This window comes from Hyperolius riggenbachi, chromosome 9, assembly GCF_040937935.1.
Source record: "Hyperolius riggenbachi isolate aHypRig1 chromosome 9, aHypRig1.pri, whole genome shotgun sequence".
NCBI classification, from domain to species: Eukaryota; Metazoa; Chordata; class Amphibia; order Anura; family Hyperoliidae; genus Hyperolius; species Hyperolius riggenbachi.
In genome coordinates, this window is record NC_090654.1 from 2,990,979 (window position 1) to 3,010,315 (window position 19,337).

Here is a 19,337-nt window from a genome sequence, read left to right on the forward strand (position 1 = left end):
ATGATTGAACGCTGGATGAATGATGACTGAACGCTGGATGAATTATGACTGAACGCCGGATGAATGATGATTGAACGCTGGATGAATGATGACTGAACACTGAATGAATGATGATTGAACACTGAATGAATGATGACTGAACGCTGGATGAATAGTGGATGAACATGGACTGAACACTAGATGAATGATGATTAAACACTGGATGATTGATGATTGAACACTGAATTAGTGATGAATGGACACTGGATGAATAGTGGATGAACATGGACTGAACACTAGATGAATGATGATTGAACACTGAATGAATGATGATTGAATACTGAATGAATGATGACTGAACACTGGATGAATGATGACTGAACGCTAGATGAATGATGATTGAACGCTGGATGAATGATGATTGAAAGCTGGATGAATGATGATTGAACACTGAATGAATGATGATTGAACACTGAATGAATGATGATTGAACACTGAATGAATGATGATTGAACGCTGGATGAATGATGATTGAACGCTGGATGAATGATGATTGAACGCTGGATGAATGATGATTGAACCCTGAATGAATGATGACTGAACGCCGGATGAATGATGACTGAACGCTGGATGAATGATGATTGAACACTGAATGAATGATGACTGAACGCCGGATGAATGATGACTGAACGCCGGATGAATGATGACTGAACGCCGGATGAATGATGATTAAACGCTGGATGAATGATGACTGAACGCTGGATGAATGATGATAAAACGCTGGATGAATGATGACTGAACGCCGGCTGAATGATGACTGAACGCCGGATGAATGATGATTAAACGCTGGATGAATGATGACTGAACGCTGGATGAATGATGATTGAACGCTGGATGAATGATGACTGAACGCCGGATGAATGATGACTGAACGCCGGATGAATGATGATTGAACGCTGGATGAATGATGACTGAACACTGAATGAATGATGATTGAGCGCTGGATGAATGATGATTGAACACTGAATGAATGATGACTGAACGCTGGATGAATGATGACTGAACGCCGGATAAATGATGATTGAACGCTGGATGAATGATGACTGAACACTGAATGAATGATGACTGAACGCTGGATGAATGATGATTGAACGCTGGATGAATGATGACTGAACGCTGGATGAATTATGACTGAACGCCGGATGAATGATGATTGAACGCTGGATGAATGATGACTGAACACTGAATGAATGATGATTGAACACTGAATGAATGATGACTGAACGCTGGATGAATAGTGGATGAACATGGACTGAACACTAGATGAATGATGATTAAACACTGGATGATTGATGATTGAACACTGAATTAGTGATGAATGGACACTGGATGAATAGTGGATGAACATGGACTGAACACTAGATGAATGATGATTGAACACTGAATGAATGATGATTGAATACTGAATGAATGATGACTGAACACTGGATGAATGATGACTGAACGCTAGATGAATGATGATTGAACGCTGGATGAATGATGATTGAACGCTGGATGAATGATGATTGAACACTGAATGAATGATGATTGAACACTGAATGAATGATGATTGAACACTGAATGAATGATGATTGAACGCTGGATGAATGATGATTGAACGCTGGATGAATGATGATTGAACGCTGGATGAATGATGATTGAACCCTGAATGAATGATGACTGAACGCCGGATGAATGATGACTGAACGCTGGATGAATGATGATTGAACCCTGAATGAATGATGACTGAACGCCGGATGAATGATGACTGAACGCCGGATGAATGATGACTGAACGCCGGATGAATGATGATTAAACGCTGGATGAATGATGACTGAACGCTGGATGAATGATGATAAAACGCTGGATGAATGATGACTGAACGCCGGCTGAATGATGACTGAACGCCGGATGAATGATGATTAAACGCTGGATGAATGATGACTGAACACTGAATGAATGATGATTGAGCGCTGGATGAATGATGATTGAACACTGAATGAATGATGACTGAACGCTGGATGAATGATGACTGAACGCCGGATGAATGATGACTGAACGCTGGATGAATGAAGACTGAACGCCGGATGAATGATGATTGAACGCTGGATGAATGATGACTGAACACTGAATGAATGATGATTGAACACTGAATGAATGATGACTGAACGCTGGATGAATGATGATTGAACACTGGATGAATGATGATTGAACACTGGATGAATGATGATTGAACGCTGGATGAATGATGACTGAACGCTGGATGAATGATGACTGAACGCTGGATGAATTATGACTGAACGCCGGATGAATGATGATTGAACGCTGGATGAATGATGACTGAACACTGAATGAATGATGATTGAACACTGAATGAATGATGACTGAACGCTGGATGAATGATGATTGAACACTGGATGAATGATGATTGAACACTGGATGAATGATGATTGAACGCTGGATGAATGATGATTGAACGCTGGATGAATGATGATTGAACGCTGGATGAATGATGACTGAACGCCGGATGAATGATGATTGAACGCTGGATGAATGATGATTGAACGCTGGATGAATGATGATTGAACGTTGGATGAATGATGACTGAACGCTGGATGAATGATGACTGAACACTGAATGAATGATTACTGAACACTGAATGAATGATGACTGAACGTTGGATGAATGATGATTGAACGCTGGATGAATGATGATTGAACGCTGGATGAATAATGATTGAACGCTGGATGAATGATGATTGAACGCTGGATGAATGATGATTGAACGCTGGATGAATGATGATTGAACGCTGGATGAATGATGATTGAACGCTGAATGAATGATGATTGAACGCTGGATGAATGATTATTGAACGCTGGATGAATGATGATTGAACACTGAATGAATGATGATTGAGCGCTGGATGAATGATGATTGAACGCTGGATGAATGATGATTGAACACTGAATGAATGATGATTGAGCGCTGATGAATGATGATTGAGCGCTGGATGAATGATGATTGAACGCTGGATGAATGATGATTGAACGCTGGATGAATGATGATTGAACATTGAATGAATAATGATTGAGCGCTGGATGAATGATGATTGAACGCTGGATGAATGATGATTGAACGCTGGATGAATGATGATTGAACGCTGGATGAATGATGATTGAACGCTGAATGAATGATGATTGAACGCTGGATGAATGATGATTGAACGCTGGATGAATGATGATTGAACGCTGAATGAATGATGATTGAGCGCTGGATGAATGATGATTGAACGCTGGATGAATGATGATTGAACGCTGAATGAATGATGATTGAGCGCTGATGAATGATGATTGAGCGCTGGATGAATGATGATTGAACGCTGGATGAATGATGATTGAACGCTGGATGAATGATGATTGAACGCTGAATGAATGATGATTGAGCGCTGGATGAATGATGATTGAACGCTGGATGAATGACGATTGAACGCTGGATGAATAATGATTGAACGCTGGATGAATGATGATTGAACGCTGGATGAATGATGATTGAACGCTGGATGAATAATGATTGAACGCCGGATGAATGATGACTGAACGCCGGATGAATGATGACTGAACGCCGGATGAATGATGACTGAACGCCGGATGAATGATGATTGAACGCTGGATGAATGATGATTGAGCGCTGGATGAATGATGACTGAACACTGAATGAATGATGATTGAGTGCTGGATGAATGATGATTGAACGCTGGATGAATGATGATTGAACGCTGGATGAATGATGATTGAACGCTGGATGAACAGTGAATGTATGATGAATGAAGGCCATGCAGACCTAGAAGGTATTTGCCACCCCTGAGATGATTTTCACCACGTGGTAAATCGGCTGCTGGACAAACATTACTGAGAAAACCTCTCCATGAAACAACCACTTTCCTCACATAGAGAATTACGGCCATACATTCCCAACCACAAAGTAACGGTTTCTTTACTGGAAACCTCCAGAACAAGATCTCCAGGAAGGTTGTGTGAATGAAGCCTATCTGCATTATTTCCCAATAGCAGCAGCCGTTACATGAGCCTGGCTGTGATCCAGAAGCTTCTATGTAATCTCCTCCTCCCCTACCTATCCTGTAAGCGCCTCTCCTAAAATCTCCTCCCCTGCCTTTCCTGTAAGCTCCTCCCCTGCCTCTCCTGTAGGCTCCTCCCCTGCCTCTCCTGTAAGCTCCTCCCCTGCCTCTCATGTAAGCTCCTCTCCTGCAAACTCCTCCCCTGCCTCTCCTGTAATCTCCTGCCCTGCCTCTCCTGTAATCTCCTCCCCTGCCTCTCCTGTTGGCTCCTCCCTGCCTCTCCTGTAAGCTCCTCCCCTGCCTCTGATGTAAGATCCTCTCCTGTAAACTCCTCCCCTGCCTCTCCTGTAATCTCCTGCACTGCCTCTCCTGTAATCCCCTCTCCTGTAAACTCCTCCCCTGCATCTAATGTAAGCTACTCTCCTGCCTCTCCTGTGAGCTTCTCCCCTGCCTCTCCTGTAAGCTCCTCCCCTAGCTGTCCTGTAAGCTCCTTCCCTGCTTCTCCTGTAAGCTCCTCCTCTGCCTCTCCTGTAATCCCCTCTCCTGTAAACTCCTCCCCTGCATCTCATGTAAGCTTCTCTCTCCTGCATCTCATGTAACCTCCTCTCCTGCAAGCTCCTCCCCTAGCTGTCCTGTAAGCTCCTTTCCTGCTTCTCCTGTAAGCTCCTCCTCTGCCTCTCCTGTAATCTCCTCCCCTGCCTCTCCTGTAATCTCCTCCCCTAGCTGTCCTGTAAGCTCCTTCCCTGCTTCTCCTGTAAACTCCTCCTCTGCCTCTCCTGTAATCTCCTCCCCTGCCTCTCCTGTAAGCTCCTCCCCACCTCTCCTGTAGGCTCCTCCCCTAGCTGTCCTGTAAGATCCTTCCCTGCGTCTCCTGTAAACTCCTCCTCTGCCTCTCCTGTAATCTCCTCCCCTGCCTCTCCTGTAATATCCTCCCCTGCCTCTCCTGTAAGCTCCTCCCCTGCATCTCATGTAAGCTACTCTCCTGCCTCTCCTGTAAGCTCCTCCCCTGCCTCTCCTGTAATCTCCTGCACTGCCTATCATGTAGGCTCCTCCCCTGCCTCTCCTGTAAGCTCCTCCTTTGCCTCTTCTGTAATCTCCTTTCCTGCCTCTCCTGTAATCTCCTGCCCTGCCTATCCTGTAATCTCCTGCCCTACTTCTCCTGTAAGCTTCTGCCCTGTCTCTCCTGTAAGCTCCTGCCCTGCCTCTCCTGTAGGCTCTACCCCTGACTCTCCTGTAAACTCCTCCCCTAGCTCTCCTGTAAGCTCCTCCCCTGCTTCTGTAAACTCCTCCTCTGCCTCTTCTGTAATCTCCTCCCCTGCCTCTCCTGTAAACTCCTCCCCTAGCTCTCCTGTAATCTCCTGCCCTGCCTCTCCTGTAATCTCCTGCACTGCCTCTCCTGTAATCTCTTGCCCTGCCTCTCCTGTAAGCTCCTCCCCTGCCTATCCTGTAAGCACCTCCCCTTCCTCTCCTGTAATTTCCTGCCCTGCCTCTCCTGTAAACTCCTCTCCTGCCTCTCCTGTAATCTCCTCTCCTGCCTCTCCTGTAAGCACCTCCCCTACCTCTCCAGTAATCTCCTGTCCTGCCTTTCCTGTAATCCCCTCTCCTGCCTCTCCTGTAAGATCCTCTCCTGCTTCTCCTGTAAACTCCTCCTTTGCCTCTTCTGTAATCTCCTTTCCTGCCTCTCCTGTAATCTCCTGCCCTGCCTATCCTGTAATCTCCTGCCCTACTTCTCCTGTAAGCTTCTGCCCTGTCTCTCCTGTAAGCTCCTGCCCTGCCTCTCCTGTAAACTCCTCTCCTGCCTCTCCTGTAATCTCCTCTCCTGCCTCTCCTGTAAGCACCTCCCCTACCTCTCCAGTAATCTCCTATCCTGCCTTTCCTGTAATCCCCTCCCCTAGCTCACCTGTAAGCTCCTCCCCTGCTTCTCCTGTAAACTCCTCCTTTGCCTCTTCTGTAATCTCCTTTCCTGCCTCTCCTGTAATCTCCTGCCCTGCCTATCCTGTAATCTCCTGCCCTACTTCTCCTGTAAGCTTCTGCCCTGTCTCTCCTGTAAGCTCCTGCCCTGCCTCTCCTGTAGGCTCTACCCCTGACTCTCCTGTAAACTCCTCCCTTAGCTCTCCTGTAAGCTCCTCCCCTGCTTCTGTAAACTCCTCCTCTGCCTCTTCTGTAATCTCCTCCCCTGCCTCTCCTGTAATCTCCTGCCCTGCCTCTCCTGTAATCTCCTGCACTGCCTCTCCTGTAATCTCTTGCCCTGCCTCTCCTGTAAGCTCCTCCCCTGCCTATCCTGTAAGCACCTCCCCTTCCTCTCCTGTAATTTCCTGCCCTGCCTCTCCTGTAAACTCCTCTCCTGCCTCTCCTGTAATCTCCTCTCCTGCCTCTCCTGTAAGCACCTCCCCTACCTCTCCAGTAATCTCCTGTCCTGCCTTTCCTGTAATCCCCTCTCCTGCCTCTCCTGTAAGCTCCTCTCCTGCCTCTCGCCTCTCCTGTAAGCTCCTCCCCTGCGTCTCCTGTAAACTCCTCCCCTGCTTCTCCTGTAAGCTCCTCCCCTGCCTCTCCTGTAATCCCCTCTCCTGTAAGCTCCTCACCTGCTTTTCCTGTAAACTCCTCCCCTGCTTCTCCTGTAAGCTCCTCCCCTGCCTCTCCTGTAAACTGCTCCCCTGCCTCTCCTGTAATATCCTTCCCTGCCTCTCCTGTAAGCTCCTGCCCTGCCTCTCCTGTAATCCCCTCTCCTCTAAGCTCCTCCCCTGCCTCTCCTGTAAGCTCCTGCCCTGCCTCTCCTGTAAGCTCCTGCCCTGCCTCTCCTGTAAGCTCCTCCCCTAGCTCTCCTGTAAGCTCCTCATTTGCCTCTTCTGTAATCTCCTTCCCTGCCTCTCCTGCCCTGCCTCTCCTGTAATCTCCTGCCCTACTTCTCCTGTAAGATTCTGCCCTGTCTCTCCTGTAAGCTCCTGCCCTGCCTCTCCTGTAGGCTCTACCCCTGACTCTCCTGTAAACTCCTCCCCTAGATCTCCTGTAAGCTCCTCCCCTGCTTCTGTAAGCTCCTCCTCTGCCTCTTCTGTAATCTCCTCCCCTCCCTCTCCTGTAAACTCCTCCCCTAGCTCTCCTGTAAGCTTCTGCCCTGCCTCTCCTGTAATCTCCTGCACTGCCTCTCCTGTAATCTCTTGCCCTGCCTCTCCTGTAAGCTCCTCCCCTGCCTATCCTGTAAGCACCTCCCCTTCCTCTCCTGTAATCTCCTGCCCTGCCTCTCCTGTAATCTCCTCTCCTGCCTCTCCCGTAATCTCCTCTCCTGTAAGCACCTCCCCTACCTCTCCAGTAATCTCCTGTCCTGCCTCTCCTGTAATCCCCTCTCCTGCCTCTCCTGTAAGCTCCTCTCCTGCCTCTCGCCTCTCCTGTAAGCTCCTCCCCTGCTTCTCCTGTAAACTCCTCCCCTGCTTCTCCTGTAAGCTCCTCCCCTGCCTCTCCTGTAATCCCCTCTCCTGCCTCTCCTGTAAGCTCCTCCCCTGCTTCTCCTGTAAACTCCTCCCCTGCTTCTCCTGTAAGCTCCTCCCCTGCCTCTCCTGTAATCTCCTCCCCTGCAAGCTCATCCCCTGCCTCTCCTGCAATCTCCTTTCCTGCCTGTTTGTGCTGTAAGCTCCTCCCCTGTAATCTCCTCTATGGTTGTAAGGGGCAGAATACTCTGGTATGAGCCATAACTGGTTGGTGTACAAATAAACCTGCAGAGATCCCTCAGCACACATGACAAGCCAGAGGGGATTCGCTCACTTGGACTCTGCTTAGAATGACAAGTCAGATGAGACTAGACTGACCCTGTAAATGAGGCCTACAGTATTAGAGACCACATAAATCCCAATAATGTTGTAAGAATATTACTTTTTTTGTACTAAACCTAGGGTGCTCCATGCCACCCCAAGAGATGAAGCCAGAGGACCAGGAACCATCTCCACACATGGACACACACCGGCCATCTGGTCCAGATCTTCATCCACGGAATGAGTCAGAGCTGTCAGCACCAATCATGGATCAGCAACCCCCTTCTGCAGGTCCAATATCTTCTGCTGCCACCAACATGGAGCCACCAACCGGCCAACCGGTGGAGCAACCTCGCAAACCGACTCCTCAACTCAAGTAAGATCACAAGAGAATAATGCTATAGCAGATGTGTTGTATATGTTTATACATAATGTAAACATATAAGATGACAATGCAGTATATGTTGGTAACCTTAATTGATGTTCTGTTCAATTAAATCTTTGATATATGACTTACAAAATGGCAAAAGCTGCTCAAAACATATGACATCGACTAGTGGCAACTACAGGTCCTCTTATCACTGATAGTCCAGTTCCAGGATTTCTTCTTCGTTCTCATTTTGGATTATATGGTCAGGGATTAGAAGATGGATTGGACCTTTCTGGCAGCCCTGTGTCTCCATGTTTGAGTTATTTAATTTCCTGTGCAGACAGGAAGGGGAGGAATCTCCTCACCAATGGCAGTCATTTCCTGTGCAGACAGGAAGGGGAGGAATCGCCTCACCAATGGCAGAGTCATTTCCTGTGCAGACAGGAAGTAGAGGAATCTCCTCACAGATGAGAGCGACCTATGGCAATACTCAGAATAACACTTTCATGCCTTGCTTATTATCAAAAGTAGGATAAACACAGCCAGCATTCATAATCATAATTATAATTTATAATGATGTTGCCTTAACCTTCACAAAGTATGACTGACTCCCATAATGAAGACAATGAATACAATGCCATGAATATACAGTACAAATTAATAAGGATAAATAATAAATGAGAGAAACAAGATTCTAATACAGTGGCGGACACAGCCAGCAGTGGGCCCCTGTGCAAAATTGTAATTGTGGGCCCCCTATGACCTGCGGCGCGCATAGCGCGCCGCGGCAAAATATGGGCGTGGCTACAACCTGCAAAAATTAGTGGACAGAACCTGCGGCGCGTAGCGCCGCGGCAAAAAAATGGGCGTGGCAATGACCGGATGAGGGCGGAGCTAACTGTAACTTAAAGCGAACCCGGGGTGAGGGTTTATTTCCTTTTAACCACCCTGGCGTTCTGATAAGATCGCCAGGGCAGCTGCATGAGGGTTTTTTTTAAATTAAAAAAAAACTATTTCATGCAGCCAACTGAAAGTTGGCTGCATGAAAGCCCACTAGAGGGCGCTCCGGAGGCGTTCTTCCGATCGCCTCCGGCGCCCAGAATAAACAAGGAAGGCCGCAATGAGCGGCCTTCCTTGTTTTGCTTACACCGTCGCCATAGCGACGAGCGGAGTGACGTCATGGACGTCAGCCGACGTCCTGACGTCAGCCGCCTCCGATCCAGCCCTTAGCGCTGGCCGGAACTTTTTGTTCCGGCTACGCTGGGCTCAGGCGGCTGGGGGGACCCTCTTTCGCCGCTGCTCGCGGCGGATCGCCGCAGAGCGGCGGCGATCGGGCAGCACACGCGGCTGGCAAAGTGCCGGCTGCGTGTGCTGCACTTTATTTGGTGCAAATCGGCCCAGCAGGGCCTGAGCGCCAGCCTCCGGCGGTGATGGACGAGCTGAGCTCGTCCATACCGCCAGGATGGTTAAACAATACTAGTTGCCTGGCGGCCCTGCTGATCTATTTGGCTGCAGTAATAAACTGAATTACACCAGCAACAAGCATGCAGCTAATCTTCTCAGTTCTGACAATATTGTCAGAAACCCCTGACCTGCTGCATGCTTGTTCAGGGTCTATGGTTGAAAGAATAAGAGGCAGAGGACCAGCACGGCAGCCAGGCAACTGGTATTGCTTAAAAGGAGAGAAATATGGCAGCCTCAATATTATTCTCACCTCAGGTTCCCTTGAAAAGTGCAACGCAAAGACAGTGGGCCCAAGTTTTGGTGACCCTTTCCCCAGAAAATTCACATAATTGTGCAGGTTTTCTCAAGAAAATACACATATATGCCCAGAAAATACGTGCAATCATGTCGGCAGATATGCCCAGAAAATACGTGCAATCATGTCGGCAGATATGCCCAGAAAATATGTGCAATCAAGTCGGCAGATATGCCCAGAAAATATGTGCAATCAAGTCGGCAGATATGCCCAGAAAATACGTGCAATCAAGTCGGCAGATATGCCCAGAAAATACGTGCAATCAAGTCGGCAGATATGCCCAGAAAATACGTGCAAACAAGTCGGCAGATATGCCCAGAAAATACGTGCAAACAAGTCGGCAGATATGCCCAGAAAATACATGCAATCAAGTCGGCAGATATGCCCAGAAAATACGTGCAAACAAGTCGGCAGATATGCCCAGAAAATACGTGCAATCATGTCGGCAGATATGCCCAGAAAATACATGCAATCATGTCGGCAGATTTGCGAAGAAAATACATGCAATCATGTGGCAGACCTGCCCAGAACATACACCTGCTAATATAAATAAAACAAAAACATTTACTCACCTGCAGCAGCAGACCTCCTGTCCCAGCCTCCATCCGGCGCGCAGCTCCCATGGGTGGTTGGGTGGATAGGTAGCCTAGTGGGTGGGTGAGTGGGTGGGTGGGTTGGTAGCCTGGTTGAGTGGGTGGGTTGGTAGCCTGGTGGGTGGGTGGGTAGGTAGCCTGGTGGGTGGGTGGGTAGGTAGCCTGGTGGGTAGGTAGCCTGGTGGGTGGGTGGGTAACTAGCCCGGTAGGTAGGTAGGTAGCCCGGTGGGTGGGTAGGTAGGTAGCCTGGTGGGTGCGTGGGTAGCCGGGTGGGTGGGTAGGTAGCCTGGTGGGTGGGCTGGTAACTAGCCCGGTAGGTAGCCGGGTGGGTGGTTAGGTAGGTAGCCGGGTGGGTGGTTAGGTAGGAAGCCTGGTGGGTGGGTAGCCGGGTGGGTGGGTAGGTAGGTAGCCGGGTGGGTGGTTAGGTAGGTAGCCGGGTGGGTAGGTAGGAAGCCTGGTGGGTGGGTAGGTAGCCGGGTGGGTAGGTAGGTAGCCGGGTGGGTAGGTAGGAAGCCTGGTGGGTGGGTAGGTAGCCTGGTGGGTGGGTAGGTAGGTAGCCTGGTGGGTGGGTAGGTAGCCTGGTGGGTAGGTAGGTAGCCGGGTGGGTAGGTAGGAAGCCTGGTGGGTGGGTAGGTAGCCTGGTGGGTGGGTAGGTAGGTAGCCTGGTGGGTGGGTAGGTAACCTGGTGGGTGGGTTGGTAACTAGCCCGGTAGGTAGCCGGGTGGGTGGTTAGGTAGGTAGCCAGGTGGGTGGTTAGGTAGGTAGCCAGGTGGGTGGTTAGGTAGGTAGCCGGGTAGCCGGGTGGGTGGGTAGGTAGCCTGGTGGGTGGGTTGGTAACTAGCCCGGTAGGTAGCCGGGTGGGTGGTTAGGTAGGTAGCCGGGTGGGTGGTTAGGTAGGTAGCCGGGTAGGTAGGTAGGTAGCCGGGTGGGTAGGTAGCCGGGTGGGTAGGTAGCCGGGTGGGTGGTTAGGTAGTTGAGTGGGTGGTTAGGTAGGAAGCCTGGTGGGTGGGTAGGTAGCCGGGTGGGTAGGTAGCCGGGTGGGTGGTTAGGTAGTTGGGTGGGTGGTTAGGTAGGAAGCCTGGTGGGTGGGTAGGTAGCCGGGTGGGTAGGTAGGTAGGAAGCCTGGTGGGTGGTTAGGTAGTCGGGTGGGTAGGTAGGTAGCCGGGTGGGTAGGTAGCCGGGTGGGTAGCTATCCGGGTGGGGGGCCCGACTCCTATCCTCCCTCCCTCCCTTCCTTCCTCACCTCGGGGGGCCCCCTCCCGATATGCGCGGCGGGAGAGTGAGCGGCAAATGCAGGAAGTCTTCAGGGCTCTCCAGGCATCCGCTAGAGGCCCAGCCGCTGAGTCTCCAATATGTCTCCAACTGGAGACATATTGGAGACCAAGCGGCTGGGCCTCTAGCGGATGCCTGGAGAGCCCTTCCTGCATTTGCCGCTCGCTCGCTCTCCCGCCGCGCATATCGGGAGGGGGCCCCCGAGGTGAGGGAGGGAGGGAGGATAGGAGTCGGGGGGCCCCCGGGAATAAAATAATAAAAAAAAAAAAAAATATTAAAAAAAAAAAAAAAAAGTACTTAATGCCATGGGCCCCTGAAGAAAACGGAACTTCAGGGGCCCTCGTGCGGCGGCACGGCCTGCACGGCCGTATGTCCGCCCCTGTTCTAATATATTATACACATCTATGATAAAATGAATAATAAAACAAATTACGTCATTTACAAAACCCAGCAGACAAGTGTGAACAATGCTCGTTATATTATAATGTTCATTATATGTTCTGCTGCCATAGTCTCTGCTAATGGAAACATTTCATTCAGAACACAGCTCAGTGTAAGCGACACAAGTCAGAGCTCAGGGCTGACACTGATCAGAGGGGAGGCTGTAGCCTTTGCCTAATGTACACTGATCAGAGGGGAGGCTGTAGCCTTTACCTAATGTACACTGATCAGAGGGGAGGCTGTAGCCTTTGTCTAATGTACTCTGATCAGAGGGGAGGCTGCTGCCTTTACCTAATGTACACTGATCAGAGGGGAGGCTGTAGCCTTTGTCTAATGTACTCTGATCAGAGGGGAGGCTGTAGCCTTTGTCTAATGTACACTGATCAGAGGGGAGGCTGTAGCCTTTGCCTAATGTACACACTGATCAGAGGGGAGGCTGTAGCCATGCCTAATGTACACTGATCAGAGGGGAGGCTGCTGCCTTTACCTAATGTACACACTGATCAGAGGGGAGGCTGCTGCCTTTGCCTAATGTACACTGATCAGAGGGGAGGCTGCTGCCTTTACCTAATGTACACACTGATCAGAGGGGAGGCTGCTGCCTTTGCCTAATGTACACTGATCAGAGGGGAGGCTGTAGCCATGCCTAATGTACACTGATCAGAGGGGAGGCTGCTGCCTTTACCTAATGTACACACTGATCAGAGGGGAGGCTGCTGCCTTTGCCTAATGTACACTGATCAGAGGGGAGGCTGCTGCCTTTACCTAATGTACACTGATCAGAGGGGAGGCTGTAGCCTTTGTCTAATGTACTCTGATCAGAGGGGAGGCTGTAGCCTTTGTCTAATGTACACTGATCAGAGGGGAGGCTGTAGCCTTTGCCTAATGTACACACTGATCAGAGGGGAGGCTGTAGCCATGCCTAATGTACACTGATCAGAGGGGAGGCTGCTGCCTTTACCTAATGTACACACTGATCAGAGGGGAGGCTGCTGCCTTTTGCCTAATGTACACACTGATCAGAGGGGAGGCTGTAGCCTTTGCCTAATGTACACTGATCAGAGGGGAGGCTGCTGCCTTTGCCTAATGTACACTGATCAGAGGGGAGGCTGCTGCCTTTGCCTAATGTACACACTGATCAGAGGGGAGGCTGCTGCCTTTGCCTAATGTACACACTGATCAGAGGGGAGGCTGTAGCCTTTGTCTAATGTACACTGATCAGAGGAGAGGCTGTAGCCTTTGCCTAATGTACACTGATCAGAGGGGAGGCTGTAGCCTTTGCCTAATGTACACACTGATCAGAGGGGAGGCTGTAGCCTTTGTCTAATGTACACTGATCAGAGGAGAGGCTGTAGCCTTTGCCTAATGTACACTGATCAGAGGGGAGGCTGTAGCCTTTGCCTAATGTACACACTGATCAGAGGGGAGGCTGTAGCCTTTGCCTAATGTACACACTGATCAGAGGGGAGGCTGTAGCCATGCCTAATGTACACTGATCAGAGGGGAGGCTGCTGCCTTTACCTAATGTACACACTGATCAGAGGGGAGGCTGCTGCCTTTTGCCTAATGTACACACTGATCAGAGGGGAGGCTGTAGCCATGCCTAATGTACACTGATCAGAGGGGAGGCTGCTGCCTTTACCTAATGTACACACTGATCAGAGGGGAGGCTGCTGCCTTTGCCTAATGTACACTGATCAGAGGGGAGGCTGCTGCCTTTACCTAATGTACACACTGATCAGAGGGGAGGCTGCTGCCTTTGCCTAATGTACACTGATCAGAGGGGAGGCTGTAGCCATGCCTAATGTACACTGATCAGAGGGGAGGCTGCTGCCTTTACCTAATGTACACACTGATCAGAGGGGAGGCTGCTGCCTTTGCCTAATGTACACTGATCAGAGGGGAGGCTGCTGCCTTTACCTAATGTACACTGATCAGAGGGGAGGCTGTAGCCTTTGTCTAATGTACTCTGATCAGAGGGGAGGCTGTAGCCTTTGTCTAATGTACACTGATCAGAGGGGAGGCTGTAGCCTTTGCCTAATGTACACACTGATCAGAGGGGAGGCTGTAGCCATGCCTAATGTACACTGATCAGAGGGGAGGCTGCTGCCTTTACCTAATGTACACACTGATCAGAGGGGAGGCTGCTGCCTTTTGCCTAATGTACACACTGATCAGAGGGGAGGCTGTAGCCTTTGCCTAATGTACACTGATCAGAGGGGAGGCTGCTGCCTTTGCCTAATGTACACTGATCAGAGGGGAGGCTGCTGCCTTTGCCTAATGTACACACTGATCAGAGGGGAGGCTGCTGCCTTTGCCTAATGTACACACTGATCAGAGGGGAGGCTGTAGCCTTTGTCTAATGTACACTGATCAGAGGAGAGGCTGTAGCCTTTGCCTAATGTACACTGATCAGAGGGGAGGCTGTAGCCTTTGCCTAATGTACACACTGATCAGAGGGGAGGCTGTAGCCTTTGTCTAATGTACACTGATCAGAGGAGAGGCTGTAGCCTTTGCCTAATGTACACTGATCAGAGGGGAGGCTGTAGCCTTTGCCTAATGTACACACTGATCAGAGGGGAGGCTGTAGCCTTTGCCTAATGTACACACTGATCAGAGGGGAGGCTGTAGCCATGCCTAATGTACACTGATCAGAGGGGAGGCTGCTGCCTTTACCTAATGTACACACTGATCAGAGGGGAGGCTGCTGCCTTTTGCCTAATGTACACACTGATCAGAGGGGAGGCTGTAGCCATGCCTAATGTACACTGATCAGAGGGGAGGCTGCTGCCTTTACCTAATGTACACACTGATCAGAGGGGAGGCTGCTGCCTTTGCCTAATGTACACTGATCAGAGGGGAGGCTGCTGCCTTTACCTAATGTACACTGATCAGAGGGGAGGCTGCTGCCTTTACCTAATGTACACACTGATCAGAGGGGAGGCTGCTGCCTTTGCCTAATGTACACTGATCAGAGGGGAGGCTGTAGCCATGCCTAATGTACACTGATCAGAGGGGAGGCTGCTGCCTTTACCTAATGTACACACTGATCAGAGGGGAGGCTGCTGCCTTTGCCTAATGTACACTGATCAGAGGGGAGGCTGCTGCCTTTACCTAATGTACACTGATCAGAGGGGAGGCTGTAGCCTTTGTCTAATGTACTCTGATCAGAGGGGAGGCTGTAGCCTTTGTCTAATGTACACTGATCAGAGGGGAGGCTGTAGCCTTTGCCTAATGTACACACTGATCAGAGGGGAGGCTGTAGCCATGCCTAATGTACACTGATCAGAGGGGAGGCTGCTGCCTTTACCTAATGTACACACTGATCAGAGGGGAGGCTGCTGCCTTTTGCCTAATGTACACACTGATCAGAGGGGAGGCTGTAGCCTTTGCCTAATGTACACTGATCAGAGGGGAGGCTGCTGCCTTTGCCTAATGTACACTGATCAGAGGGGAGGCTGCTGCCTTTGCCTAATGTACACACTGATCAGAGGGGAGGCTGCTGCCTTTGCCTAATGTACACACTGATCAGAGGGGAGGCTGTAGCCTTTGTCTAATGTACACTGATCAGAGGAGAGGCTGTAGCCTTTGCCTAATGTACACTGATCAGAGGGGAGGCTGTAGCCTTTGCCTAATGTACACACTGATCAGAGGGGAGGCTGCTGCCTTTGCCTAATGTACACTGATCAGAGGAGAGGCTGTAGCCTTTGCCTAATGTACACTGATCAGAGGGGAGGCTGTAGCCTTTGCCTAATGTACACACTGATCAGAGGGGAGGCTGCTGCCTTTGCCTAATGTACATTGATCAGAGGGGAGGCTGTAGCCTTTGCCTAATGTACACTGATCAGAGGGGAGGCTGCTGCCTTTGCCGAATGTACACTGATCAGAGGGGGAGCTGTAGCCTTTGCCTAATATACACTGATCAGAGGGGAGGCTGTAGCCTATGCCTAATATACACTGACCAGAGGGGAGGCTGTAGCCTTTGCCTAATGTACACACTGATCAGAGGGGAGGCTGCTGCCTTTGCCTAATGTACACTGATCAGAGGGGAGGCTGCTGCCTTTGCCTAATGTACACTGATCAGAGGGGAGGCTGTAGCCTTGCCTAATGTACACACTGATCAGAGGGGAGGCTGTAGCCTTTTCCTAATGTACACACTGATCAGAGGGGAGGCTGCTGCCTTTACCTAATGTACACTGATCAGAGGGGAGGCTGTAGCCTTTGCCTAATGTACACTGATCAGAGGGGAGGCTGCTGCCTTTGCCTAATGTACACTGATCAGAGGAGAGGCTGTAGCCTTTGCCTAATGTACACTGATCAGAGGGGAGGCTGTAGCCTTTGCCTAATGTACACACTGATCAGAGGGGAGGCTGTAGCCTTTGCCTAATGTACACACTGATCAGAGGGGAGGCTGCTGCCTTTGCCTAATATACACTGATCAGAGGGGAGGCTGTAGCTTTTGCCTAATGTACACACTGATCAGAGGGGAGGCTGCTGCCTTTGCCTAATATACACTGATCAGAGGGGAGGCTGTAGCCTTTGCCTAATGTACACACTGATCAGAGGGGAGGCTGTAGCCTTTGCCTAATGTACACACTGATCAGAGGGGAGGCTGTAGCCTTTGCCTAATGTACACTGATCAGAGGGGAGGCTGCTGCCTTTGCCTAATGTACACTGATCAGAGGGGAGGCTGCTGCCTTTGCCTAATGTACACACTGATCAGAGGGGAGGCTGCTGCCTTTGCCTAATGTACACACTGATCAGAGGGGAGGCTGTAGCCTTTGTCTAATGTACACTGATCAGAGGAGAGGCTGTAGCCTTTGCCTAATGTACACTGATCAGAGGGGAGGCTGTAGCCTTTGCCTAATGTACACACTGATCAGAGGGGAGGCTGCTGCCTTTGCCTAATGTACACTGATCAGAGGAGAGGCTGTAGCCTTTGCCTAATGTACACTGATCAGAGGGGAGGCTGTAGCCTTTGCCTAATGTACACACTGATCAGAGGGGAGGCTGCTGCCTTTGCCTAATGTACATTGATCAGAGGGGAGGCTGTAGCCTTTGCCTAATGTACACTGATCAGAGGGGAGGCTGCTGCCTTTGCCGAATGTACACTGATCAGAGGGGGAGCTGTAGCCTTTGCCTAATATACACTGATCAGAGGGGAGGCTGTAGCCTATGCCTAATATACACTGACCAGAGGGGAGGCTGTAGCCTTTGCCTAATGTACACACTGATCAGAGGGGAGGCTGCTGCCTTTGCCTAATGTACACTGATCAGAGGGGAGGCTGCTGCCTTTGCCTAATGTACACTGATCAGAGGGGAGGCTGTAGCCTTGCCTAATGTACACACTGATCAGAGGGGAGGCTGTAGCCTTTTCCTAATGTACACACTGATCAGAGGGGAGGCTGCTGCCTTTACCTAATGTACACTGATCAGAGGGGAGGCTGTAGCCTTTGCCTAATGTACACTGATCAGAGGGGAGGCTGCTGCCTTTGCCTAATGTACACTGATCAGAGGAGAGGCTGTAGCCTTTGCCTAATGTACACTGATCAGAGGGGAGGCTGTAGCCTTTGCCTAATGTACACACTGATCAGAGGGGAGGCTGTAGCCTTTGCCTAATGTACACACTGATCAGAGGGGAGGCTGCTGCCTTTGCCTAATATACACTGATCAGAGGGGAGGCTGTAGCTTTTGCCTAATGTACACACTGATCAGAGGGGAGGCTGCTGCCTTTGCCTAATATACACTGATCAGAGGGGAGGCTGTAGCCTTTGCCTAATGTACACACTGATCAGAGGGGAGGCTGCTGCCTTTGCCTAATGTACACTGATCAGAGGTGAGGCTGTAGCCTTTGCCTAATGTACACTGATCAGAGGGGAGGCTGCTGCCTTTGCCTAATGTACACTGATCAGAGGAGAGGCTGTAGCCTTTGCCTAATGTACACTGATCAGAGGGGAGGCTGTAGCCTTTGCCTAATGTACACACTGATCAGAGGGGAGGCTGCTGCCTTTGCCTAATGTACACTGATCAGAGGAGAGGCTGTAGCCTTTGCCTAATGTACACTGATCAGAGGGGAGGCTGTAGCCTTTGCCTAATGTACACACTGATCAGAGGGGAGGCTGCTGCCTTTGCCTAATGTACACTGATCAGAGGGGAGGCTGTAGCCTTTGCCTAATGTACACTGATCAGAGGGGAGGCTGCTGCCTTTGCCGAATGTACACTGATCAGAGGGGGAGCTGTAGCCTTTGCCTAATATACACTGATCAGAGGGGAGGCTGTAGCCTTTGCCTAATATACACTGACCAGAGGGGAGGCTGTAGCCTTTGCCTAATGTACACACTGATCAGAGGGGAGGCTGCTGCCTTTGCCTAATGTACACTGATCAGAGGGGAGGCTGCTGCCTTTGCCTAATGTACACTGATCAGAGGGGAGGCTGTAGCCTTGCCTAATGTACACACTGATCAGAGGGGAGGCTGCTGCCTTTGCCTAATGTACACACTGATCAGAGGGGAGGCTGCTGCCTTTGCCTAATGTACACTGATCAGAGGGGAGGCTGCTGCCTTTGCCTAATGTACACTGATCAGAGGGGAGGCTGTAGCCTTGCCTAATGTACACACTGATCAGAGGGGAGGCTGCTGCCTTTGCCTAATGTACACACTGATCAGAGGGGAGGCTGCTGCCTTTGCCTAATGTACACTGATCAGAGGGAAGGCTGTAGTCTTTGCCTGATGTACACTGATCAGAGGGGGGCTGCTGCCTTTGCCTAATGTACACTGATCAGAGGGGAGGCTGTAGCCTTTGCCTAATGTACACACTGATCAGAGGGGAGGCTGCTGCCTTTGCCTAATGTACACTGATCAGAGGAGAGGCTGTAGCCTTTGCCTAATGTACACTGATCAGAGGGGAGGCTGTAGCCTTTGCCTAATGTACACACTGATCAGAGGGGAGGCTGCTGCCTTTGCCTAATGTACACTGATCAGAGGGGAGGCTGTAGCCTTTGCCTAATGTACACTGATCAGAGGGGAGGCTGCTGCCTTTGCCGAATGTACACTGATCAGAGGGGGAG